The sequence below is a fragment of the Protobothrops mucrosquamatus genome, unplaced genomic scaffold (assembly GCF_001527695.2).
Source record: "Protobothrops mucrosquamatus isolate PMUCROS unplaced genomic scaffold, P.Mucros_1.0 scaffold_19, whole genome shotgun sequence".
In the NCBI taxonomy this organism is placed as follows: Eukaryota; Metazoa; Chordata; class Lepidosauria; order Squamata; family Viperidae; genus Protobothrops; species Protobothrops mucrosquamatus.
In genome coordinates, this window is record NW_015386095.1 from 1,835,646 (window position 1) to 1,847,365 (window position 11,720).

Sequence of the window (11,720 nt, forward strand, 5' to 3'; positions counted from 1 at the left end):
ATAGGAAGTCCTCATTGAATTACCATTCGTTCAGCAACCATTCAAACTTACAACAATGAATGAGGGGAACTTATAACAGATTCTTATAGTTGTGGCCATCTTGGAGTTTGTGCTTGGCAATCAGCTCGCAATTATGACATTGCAGCATTCCACGGTCACATCTTCCCCATTCTGTGACCTTCACTGCAACAAGTAAAATCAAAGGAGCAGCCTGTAGAAAGTTCAACAATCACATGACTGCGAGACTGCTTCACATGACTCCTGTAACCACATAGGAGTCGCCTAACAACGACAACTAGGACTGCTGCAACTGCTGTGATCAATTAATAAAGTAATAAGTCATGTGATGTTGCACCTTATGACTGTATTGCTTAGTGACAGAGTTGCCATCCCCAATCACCATTGTTAAGTAAGGACTACTTGTATAGGAAGATGTAAAATCCATTTAGAACAGAGTAAGAATTTTGTTCAGAATACCACAATTTATGTGAAGTTACACTAATGGAAAGCATTAAAAAACTATCCTTAGTAGTATTATAAAGTAAAGAGGCTGCATACAAGAGGAGAAATAGCTGGTAATCACATTTAAGGCCCTTCATGGTGGGTGGGTGGGTGGGTAGATGGATGGAGGGAGAGAGAGAGAGAGAGAGAGACAGACAGACAGACAGACAGACAGACAGACAGACAGACAGACAGATATAGACAGATATATAAAAGGAGCATGGCTGCTGCAAAAATGAGAATGAGAGAAAAATATGATACACTGGATATATAATACACATAAACCAATAATATTTGTTGAAGAGATGAAATGAAAATAATTATGGTTGAGAAAAATAAGGCACACACACAAAAGAAAACTATTAAAAGGAGGTACAAAATTTTATTTTATTATAAAATTATATAATATAATAAATTATTGTTTTATTTGATTGTATAATGTATATACAGGGAAAATAATAGTTGAAAAGAACATAGTCAAAAAGTATAAGGAACAGTTAAAATTAAAGATCAATCCTGACTATCCTTTGGCAAGACAGATACTGAAGCTCAAGCTCAAATCCTTTGGCCACCAAATGAGAAGAGAGGACTCATTGGAAAAGACCCTGAGGTTGGGAAAGACTGAAGGCAAAAGGAGAAGGGGATGGCAGAGGTTGAGCTGATTAGATAGTGTCATCAACACAATGAACATGAATTTGGGCAACTCTGCGAGACAGTGGAGGAAAGAGGGGCCTGGCGTGCTATGGCCTAGGGGGCACAAAGAGGTGTACATGACTTAGTGACTGAACAACAAGAAAATAAAATTTTAAAAGGCTAAGAAAATGCAGAATGATTTTATGTCTTGTATTGAAATAATATCTGATAAAACTAGTTTTCTAGTTTAAATAATGAGAATAGGCCAAATAGCCAGACAATACTAACCTGTATTTCCAGGTAAAGACATTTCATTAATATAAAGATATAAAATTTTATGCAATATATCACACATGTATTTCATTCATCTTTTGAAATTTTCTAAGATATATGTAACCTTTTTTAAACATGTGCTATTACTTATACTTAAACAAGTTTTAATTTCTATTTCTCTCATATGAAATCATGTGTAAGTACAAAGTGAATATTATGGAAAATAATATATATATTACACAGAGAGGGAGAGAACAGAATGGGAACTCACAGTCACCATATGTATAGTAATACACATATGATGCTACTAGATCTAAACATAAATTCTCAGAGGTATCACACATGTAACTTATGCAGAAAAAGATAGCTGGAATTCACATCTACTTTTTCATGCAAACTCTAACATACTTTATCTTATCTCTGACCCAGTAAACAATCTGCACAATTCTATTATATTATTAAAACTAATTACATACCAGCCAGGTAACAGTTAGGTCTGGAGCTCTTCTGGAGATTACTGGTTATTGCACACAAAGAAATATTGATGCAAACTAATGCAAGTCTACTTTACATATATTATATAAACAGGTTTATATAAATATAACTATTTATGAACCAAAGCAATTTTCATAAGAAGATTTCTTTACTGGATCTGAAAATGAGCACATAAATTGGAGATAATCTTCTACCCAATATTTAGGTCCATGATATTGAAGGTAACATATAATACCATTTTTGAACTTCATTAGGGATTTTCTTTAAAAATTAATTGTTATAAATAGCAGTGTGCTAATTAAATAGCAGCCTAAGAAAAATAAAAGTTAATCAAAAGTCATGTAGTCTAAGAGAATAAGAACAAGAAATTAAAATGGAACTACTATGTACAATGACTTGTCCCAGTGATTTTTGTCTGATTTAAGTAGAGTTAGTTTTCTTTGACTTAATTTGAATGAGAATCCATGTCATTACATTGGAGAGGCAATGAGCAAAACAATCAAAGGAAGCCATGCCACAAAATGGTCCAATGAACTTGAAGCAGATGGTCAGTGTACAAAAACATCTACCATATCCAAAAGATATCAATGGTCTGTTTGAAATAAGGATTTTCAATTAATAAAACCACAAAAGAAAATAAAACAAAGTCACAAACTTTATCAACAATTTCTAACTCTCTATAATTCCTTACAACCTCTGTTAGAAATACAGAGGTGGAAAAGTGAACAGTTTGCAAAACATGAAGCAATCAGTAAGAAACTATTATTACTAATAACAGTGATTTGAATAAAAATTTAATCCCTATGAAACTAGTTCCAATACTTTTTAGTAGTTCTTTTCAACAGCAGTCCCTCTTAAGCGTGATTAGGTGCTCTTGAAACTGAACAGAAGTTTAACACTTTTCCAAAATTTGGTGTCTTTTTACCTAAACTGGACTAAAATTTACAGATTTTTTTATACAATCAAATATTTTTAAGCCCTTATTCTACTGTTACAGATTCCAGTTTGGGAGCTGCATTATACCACAACTATAGTAGATGACTATTTTGCAGAAATATTTCATGGTAATTGTATCACCCAAGCATACTTATGCTACCTTTTCGATGATAAAAATCTGTGATTATATGTGATTCATCTGATTTCAATCTCTGGGTAGTTACTACTTTAGAAACACAAACCTGCACAGGAAATAACAGACACAGAGGGATGTTTCTCCCTTTTGACAAAACAAATCACAGAAACAAATTCAAGTAACAATTACAATCTTCTCTTTCAGCCTTTTTCTCTGCAAAATAAAACAGATAAGGAAGAGAACTAGGAGGAGAGATCGCAGGGCACTCCCTACACACCGCCGGTAACTTTACAAAACACAATCCCCAACGCCTAATGAAAAGTAACGTCAGGTTATGCATAAAAAGAGAGAGGGTCACCAATCTATGTCATTTTAAAATATTATCAGCCTTCCGGAGCATTCCGAAAACCAAGCACGTACTCCGTGACCATACAAATAAGGGTTTGGATCTTGCAATAAAGTGCAGCTATTATGTAGATAGGGGTTAACTTCTGTGAAGGTAACAGGGAGAAGACGGGAAATGGAAGAACATGGCCCCTATGCGCTACATGGAAAGGACTCCTTCCGTGCTAAAAAGGGAGTATCTGATAGCAGATATGCGATCATCCTTACAACCCAGTGCAAAGCTTCATGCAAACCCCGTTACTCAGTAGACAATGGCAGCATATTCCGAGAGGAGGAAGTGCTCGGACAATAACTGCATCTGGCGGCTTGTAGCCAAACGACCATCACCACTAAGCTATCCATCACCGAAGACTTGCTTCCCGCCTCCCGCTCGGCGATTTACCCACTCGGCTCTGCAGGCGCGTTTCTTACCTCGCTCCGCCTGGACCCGCTGGCAAAGGACTAAAAGCACGCCAAGGAGCATGACAGCCTTAAAGAGGGATCCTCTGGCGGCCGGGGCGGGCTCGGTGCTTCTCCGCTCAGGGCATGGCGGGGGTGGCGGCAGCGGCGAGAGCATCGGGAGACTACAGCCAGCGCTGGCCGCCCAAGCCCTCGAGATGCCTGCTGCAAGGACTCCCTGCAGGCATTCAGGAGGCTCACACTTCGGGGCAGCGCCTACCGCCAGCGCCACCGCATCGTCCCCGAGAGCCATTGGTGGGCCGGCTCGGCTTGCACATCCCCGTCGAGGGTCCGGCGCCTGCCCGCTCTCCTGTCACGGCGCGCGGGTTCCCATAGCCGCGCGCCTCCGCCAGGCCAGACAGGGCAAGGCAGGAGCAAGCGGCGAGCGGTCCCTGCCTTACAGCAGCAGCAGCAGCAGGTGTAGAGAGGCTGCTGCCAGAGCCTCCCGGCGCAGTCGCCCGTCGCCAGGCCCTTCCCGCCTAACTCTGGGCGCGGGAGGGACGCCTCAGGCTGGTAACAGATGCCAAGCGGACGGGAGTTGTGATAGTGGCGCTGAAACGGCGCTTCATCGACAAAAGACTCACGTAGCAACCCTCCGCCCCTCCTTTGCTCCGGAGTCGCAAGAGATGGCGGCGCTCCCAAGCCGAGGGGGACCTCTTCTGGGCTCTCGAGGCCTCACTGGGGAGAAGTTTCGGGCGCGGGTACCTCGGCGCGATCCCAGAGGCCTATTCGATCCCGGTGGAGGCTGGCGCGTCCCTGATTCCTCTCACTCTCGAGCCGCGAATTCCTAAAAGCAAGCTGGGCATGCTAAAGCCCTTCATGCTAAAGCCGCCTTCTCCCATTGGTTAGGGTTGTCATTCGTCGCTCCAACTTTTAAAAATGAGTATTGTGCCGTGTGGCCTATTGGAGTTCATACAGGTCTCAGAAAATGCATCCTTCACAGAAGCCATATTTATATACATAACTGATCGTGCTGTTGCTTTTCGGGGCAAGCAATGTTACGCAAAGGACTAACACATAGTAACCCAAAGAAATGAAAACGTAAGATGACAAACCATCTCCGTATACTTTTACTGGTCCCTCGCTACTGTAATAAAACCACATTAATTCAGGATTAATCAGCATTTGCACATCTTAAAGGTTTCTCCATCTTGTTTCCCCATTTTTGAAAATAGTCTACCAAGGTACATAAATTCACAAGTGTATAACTTGCAAGTGTTCGTTCCATGTGCAACTCCTACAAAATCTAATATTTGCCGCAGATGATTTGAATTCTTAGTCAACATCTTAGATCTTAGCAACGTCTGCATATAGAATGATATATGCATCTACATCCCCAACCAACAGGCATGTAATATCCACACAAGTATTCTACAAATACATCAAACTGCTAAACTGCTAGATATCATATAGCTTATTGAAGTGTTTGCTAACCGTTTTGATTATTCTAATGCTTAAATTCCATTATCTATTTAAAATGTTCTCATATTCAATTTCCATCATATACTTTTTTTCACAGCAACCAACCTTCATATTTGCATAAATTTAATTTTATCTTACACTTTTTCTAATTCAACAAATACATAGTACATTTTCTATCAAACATTCATACTTATTTTTTCAATGACCTGTTGAAAAGTAAAACCTGATCTATAAATTCTTTCCCATCATTGAACTTCCCAATTTTTTTCTTACTGTCACTTATTTGTACCCTTTCAGAGACACATTCCCAGGAGCATTCATCAAACTTTCCTATGATTTTTGTGTTCGTTCTAATTGTCAGGTGCAGTTGCAAACGTCACATATAAACAAATTACATAATTACTTCACAAGCAAGCCATGTCCATATCTTAATATATGTCCAGTTAAATCAACTGTGCCCGCAATCTTCATTTTTAAAAATTCCCGTGGTGTTCATGATTTCCTTTTCATTATTACTTTGTTTTATTCTTCAAATGATTGTCATTCAAATGATTGTCAAACTTCAAAAATACTTTCAGCACTGCTTCATTTCAATTTCATCCCAAATTTCATCATGCTTATTTTTAATAATCCTTACTCTGCTGAAGGCTCCTTGTTTAGCCCTCTTCCCCCAACTACAAGATGTATGTTTATTACACGAAAAATCCCGGCTCTTTTTGTCTGCCTTTTTAAAACTTAACCAAGTAATGTTATCTTTTACTAGATTCCTTGCAATTGTTTTTTTTTCTCTACATACACAGTATATAATATATTGCTCTCATTCTCATTTTTCAATGATATTTTACCTTTTTTTTATATCCACTATTTGTCTCATAATTCTACTAAGCATCCCTTTTCAGACTTACACTTAGGATGACGAGCAAAGATTATTATATAGATGTTCTATAAATGCATATTTTCTATAGTGAGTGGGTTGACTACTGCTTTCAAGTGATATACAGGAAAGGGTGTAGCGAAATTCTACTAACTACGCCTGCTCATTATGAAGTTTTCCGTATAGCATGGATGAGATCAGGCTAATGAGGAGGCAGAAGTATAGGAAAATAGTGGGAGTGAAGTGTGGCTTGTTGGTTTGTTGGTTGATATGGGATGGGGTGACTGCCAAATGCTTAATCGAAGCCCTCGTAACCTGGTTCGAGCTTATCTGTGTCTCGATGGATTATCTTGGTTGGGGGTGGGAGGAAATTAGATGTGAGAGGGAAGACCACCTACAGGGAAGGCAGCCTCTGTGTGTAGGACCAATACTGTGTTCCAGCCTCTTGTGCTAAGTTCCAGATCCAGCACCTGGTCTCTGGCTCCTCGTAGCTTCAGACTCTGGTTGCTGTTTCTTAATACTAGACTGACAAGTATAAAATTTATTTCATTCACAACATAATCATGAATGAGAGGACTGATCTGATTTGCATCACTGAAACTTGGTAGACATGGAGGGAGTGTTTCCCCCCCTTCGAGATGGTGTTTCCTGGGTTTCAGGTACAACACTAGCCACAATTCCAGGTGAGGGATGGGAAGTGGCCATTGACTCCCAAGAATATGTGGTGAGCTTAGAAGATTAGGTGTTCATGGCCATTGTGATAACCATGGAATGGTCCAACTTGTTAAGGATCCAATTCACAGATCACACATTAGATTTGGTTCTGGTCTTGGGGCTGTGGTATGATGATCTGGGATTGGGTTATATTAATATTAATCCTTTTAACATGGACAGATCCTGGCCTTTTGATCCTGGCATTCTCTATGCCCCCCCCCCATTGCAGGGAGGTGTGACCTATATAATTGGCCCACTCCACGTGACTGATAGACCTAGTCCAGTTTCAAGAGAGAACTTGTCTTTTTCTTCAAGCTCTACCACACGGGTGTCAAACTCAATTGCATCAGGTGACATATGGTGACGTTTGACTTTTTTGCCTTGTGGAGCCGGAGCCGGGATGAGCGTGGCCTGCCAGTTTGACACCCCTGCTCTAGTACATTCAACATGCCTGAGGCCATGGTTGCAGCTCGGAATGAGCATGCAATAGGGCCCTTGAACCAGATTGTGCCTCTATGGAATTCTGTGGTTGTGAATCTTATAGAGCTTCTTAGTTTACCTAGCAGCTTCAAGAGATGAAGCAAGAGATGCCTGGAGCACCACTGAGTATATGTGAAGGACGACGTAATTTGGGCATCAGTAGATCTTTATTAGTACTTACTCTACGTTAAGAGCAGCAAAGCAAGCTTACATCTTCATTCTTACTGTATCTGCAGACAACTGGCCAGCAGCACTGTTTCAATTAACCAGGTCCCTCCTGGGTAAGAGAGTCACTTTGAAGAACTGCTGTGTGGAATATTCTTGGCATCTATCAGATGAAGTCGCTTGACTTCACTTGGAATTAGATTCAAGCTGGGCAAGTTCTTTGGAAGTGCCTGAGAATGTCTGAGATCTGGAAAGAGTTTAAATTAGTCACTCCTGAGGATCACTGGTGTGAGTTAGCCACCTATGTTCTGGACTGATGTCCCTCCTGGTTAGACTCCTGGGAGTTAACATTTGATTGGCTCCAAGTGATGATTAATGCTCATTGTGGAAGAGGATAATGCCACTTGCCTTGAAAAATATAACTGTACATCTCAAGAGACTATCCTTGGATCAGACAGTGTTTGATACCTTTTTTCCAGTTTTCAATCTGTTTCTGGAGAAGTTATTCTTCAGAAGGTCCCAAGAAGAAGCAGATTCTCTGGACTCTTTCCAGTCAGGGTTCAGGCCAGGTTCCAGTACTGAGAAAGTGTGATCATATGGGGATAGGCTCTGGATGGCTTGGGATGGGGGTGGGGCAAAACATTTGGACCTCCTGGACCTCTTGGCAGCATTCAGTACCATGAACCATAATTCCTTTCTGGACTTGTTTTGGAGGTTGAGAATGTGGGGCAGTGTTTTGCAGTGATTTTACTCCTTCCTCTACACCTCAGCAATGTTGAGATGGAAAGTCTATTGCCTCTTGCCACTCTTTAATTTATAGAAGAAATCACTAGGTAAGGTCATTTATTGGCACAGGGTGCATTATCACCTATATCTTGATGATAACCCTGTATTGTATTTCGTCCCCTGGTTGGGCAGGCAGTGCCATTCAGCCAGCTCTGAATCCACCGTAGCAAGACAGAGTAGCTTTGGAGTTTCGCCAAAGATCTGGCGATGTGTTGTATTTTACCTTCAATGAGGTAATAGTTCCCTGGAGAGAGCTGGCAAACAACTTGGGGGTTCCTCCTAGACTTGGGAGTCCTGCCTTTTGGAACAACCTTCCATGCTTTAGACGTGGGTTTTTAAAAATGAAACGTATGTATTAGGAAAAGGAGAAGAACCTGGAAAATTATTGAATTCTCTTTTGTAAACTTTGCAATGAGGTAAAAAAAATCATAGATCCAATTTAATGGTTAAGAACACTGCAAATAATATCACCCAGAAGAGAATGTTTTTTGAGGGATGAAAATATCCTTAAATGCGGGGAAAGAAGTAATGTAATAATGAATTTTGCAACAACATTGATATTTTGAAAGCAATACATACATAGCTTTCACATAAATATTTTAAACAAATTAAGGTAGCAGTTAAAATTATTCAGTATCTCCTTATTAAAGTTATGTCATTTTTACGGTAATACTTTTAATTTTTCTCATTTTAAATAATACCATTGGGAATTAATTGTCAACCTCACAGGGAATCCAGTTTGAGGGATATTATTTAGCACCTTGCCATCTTGGCCAGTTCTTGGTTCTAACTGTAATCAGAATTTGGTTGTATTTTCAGCAATGAAGGCATATTTATGTCTTCTTGAGTAGAATGTTTAAACTTGATTTTTCCTTTAAAGAAAAATACGAACATGGGCCAATTCTTATTTTAAGATGGCTGATAATATTTTGTGGAGTGGGGATATCTGCTCATAATGGAATTCATTATGCTTAATCAACTATTAAGTAATGATACGTTTAAAATATTTCAGCTTTTTTTTTAGAATACAATTTCCTAGAAAGACTAGATGAAAATACAGTTAAAACCCTTGGCATGTACATTGCTTTATGCAATAGTGCTCTTGCTGCCTCTGAAACTCTGAAAAGCCTGAAGAAGACCTTAAGTAAACTTACAATATACTATTATAAAAATTATAAAATAAATTTGTAGTACAGAATTAGTGCATCCTATATTTAGCAATGTTTCCAGGTTTTAAAGAATGTCATCTGATATCTCTCAAAGGTGGCAAAGCCTAGCACAGTGGTTCTCAACCTGTGGGTCGGGACCCCATTTGGGGTCGATCGACCATTTCATGGGGGTCGCCAAGCAAGGCTGTCCGCCATTTTTTTTGTCCGCCATTTTTCCCCCCTTTTCCGGCGGGTGCCTTACCTCCCTTGGGCTGGGCCAGCTGGTGGTCGGCCTGCTCCGTCTCTGCCGCTTGCCAGCTACGCCTCGGCCGGTGCAGGGGGCGGAACCACATATGCACGGCGCTCCCGGGCAGGGAAAGTCCTTGACTTATGACCGGTTGGGTAGTCCTCGACTTCCGACCGGTTTAGTCCTCGACGTACGACCGGTTTAGTCCTCGACTTCCAACCGGTTGGGGTCGCGGCATTAAAAAGGTTGAGAACCACTGGCCTAGCAGATTTCACCTAGCTTGATGCTGCCATTGAAATGTGTCAAAATGATGAAGAAGTCTTTAACCCCAACAGAGTTGAATATGAGGTAAGCCTTATCAGCTGTGGAAGAGATGATTATGGGGACACAGCAGATTTTTTTTTTGCCCAGTCTTACTTGCATTGTGGGTAAGAGCTAATGTGAAGTCATACAGGACTTTTCTGATGGCTGAAGGCAATAAAATGTGATGCTTTGAGACAAAAAACACATTCAAACATTTTATGACGTTTTCAGGAAAATGAGAGGAGGGAGGGAGGGAGGGAAGGAAGGAAGGAAGGAAGGAAGGAAGGAAGGAAGGAGGGAGGGAGGGAGGGAGGGAGGGAGGAAGGAAGGAAAGAGAATTCTGAGTTTGTCGTGAGCACTTATCGAAGAACAAGTAATGTGGAATACATTTAGAAATAATAAAATTGAAGAGGCAGACACTTTCTTTGAACTGTGTACATTATCTGTGTAATATATGACAGGAAAAAAGAGGTTTGACCTGGTTTGGCTTGTTTTGATGCCTAGGCTGTTTAGCTTTTAATTCACCTTTGGGCACAGAAATAGTACAAAACCTATAGGTCCATCCCCCTATTGGGCCATATTTATTTTATTACTCCTGACTTTCAAAAACTTTTATCTGTACTATCATCTGAAATATAGCTTGGGACACGAAATATGATGGGTGCTGCAGATTTAATCAAAACATCTGTGGGTTTCATCAGTTATTTGATACTGGATCTCTTGGAAAGGTGCCTGCTCAGTAATCTTTTTCTCATATATTTCTTGAATATTGATTGGCATAGCAAAGTTATGCTATTGTCCTCCAGGAAAAAGCTGCATCAAAGTTACAAGCACCTTTCTTCTTCAGGTATCCTTTTTGTTATTTCATCTTCCAGACAATCTAATTTAAAAGGCATTGCCACTTTTTCATTCCAAATGGTGACTGAAGGCCTCAATCAAAATGTGTATCAGAACCTAAGGAATTTTCCAAGCTGACTCTGAAACCCAGTTGTGTCCATCAGGCTTGGGGGAGGACCAGTTAAAGAGGTCCTATTGCACTGCAGTGCAGACCAGCGCTGGAAAGCTCAAAATAAATTAAAGAGTAATCAGACCATAACAAGAGACTGATGTTAATATCTTAAATATACAGATCATACAATCCTCTGAGACAAACACAAAATCTCATGTGTGATCGCTATTTGCACAAAATGATTATTTGGGTCAGGCTGATGGTTGTCATGGTGGCCATAAATTCCCAAGCTGCTTCAGACTCCATGTCCAGGAAAAGTGGGTTGAAATTTTGCAGTCATATGAGGGTGGGAGATTCCATTGCTACCCTGCAACATAAAACAGCTTGACTAGGCAGGAAGACTGGTATAGCAGCAGAGTCCCACATGTTTCTAAAGTTCAGTTTCACAATCTAGGGTCTCACATCCAATTATCTACAAAGCAGTGCCTCTAGACTGAATGGACAACTCACCATGGCCAACTTGTGTAGGACAATTCAACAAATACAAAAGTTAAATCAATTTCAAAAGAACCATGGCCAATAATAATGAAATCAATCCAGAAATATGAGAGTTATAATCAGCGGCGGATTTCCGCACAGGCGCAGGAGGCGCGCGCCTGGGGCCTCCACATTTCAGGGGCCTCCACGGCGGTGATCAGATCAGGCGCCCGCCTGGCAGAAGCCGCGAGGGTAAGCAGGGAGAGGTCGAGGGAGCCCTGCACACTCAATGCTAGAGTTCAGCCCAGTTGCCTCGCACATTTTACAGGCATCTCCCT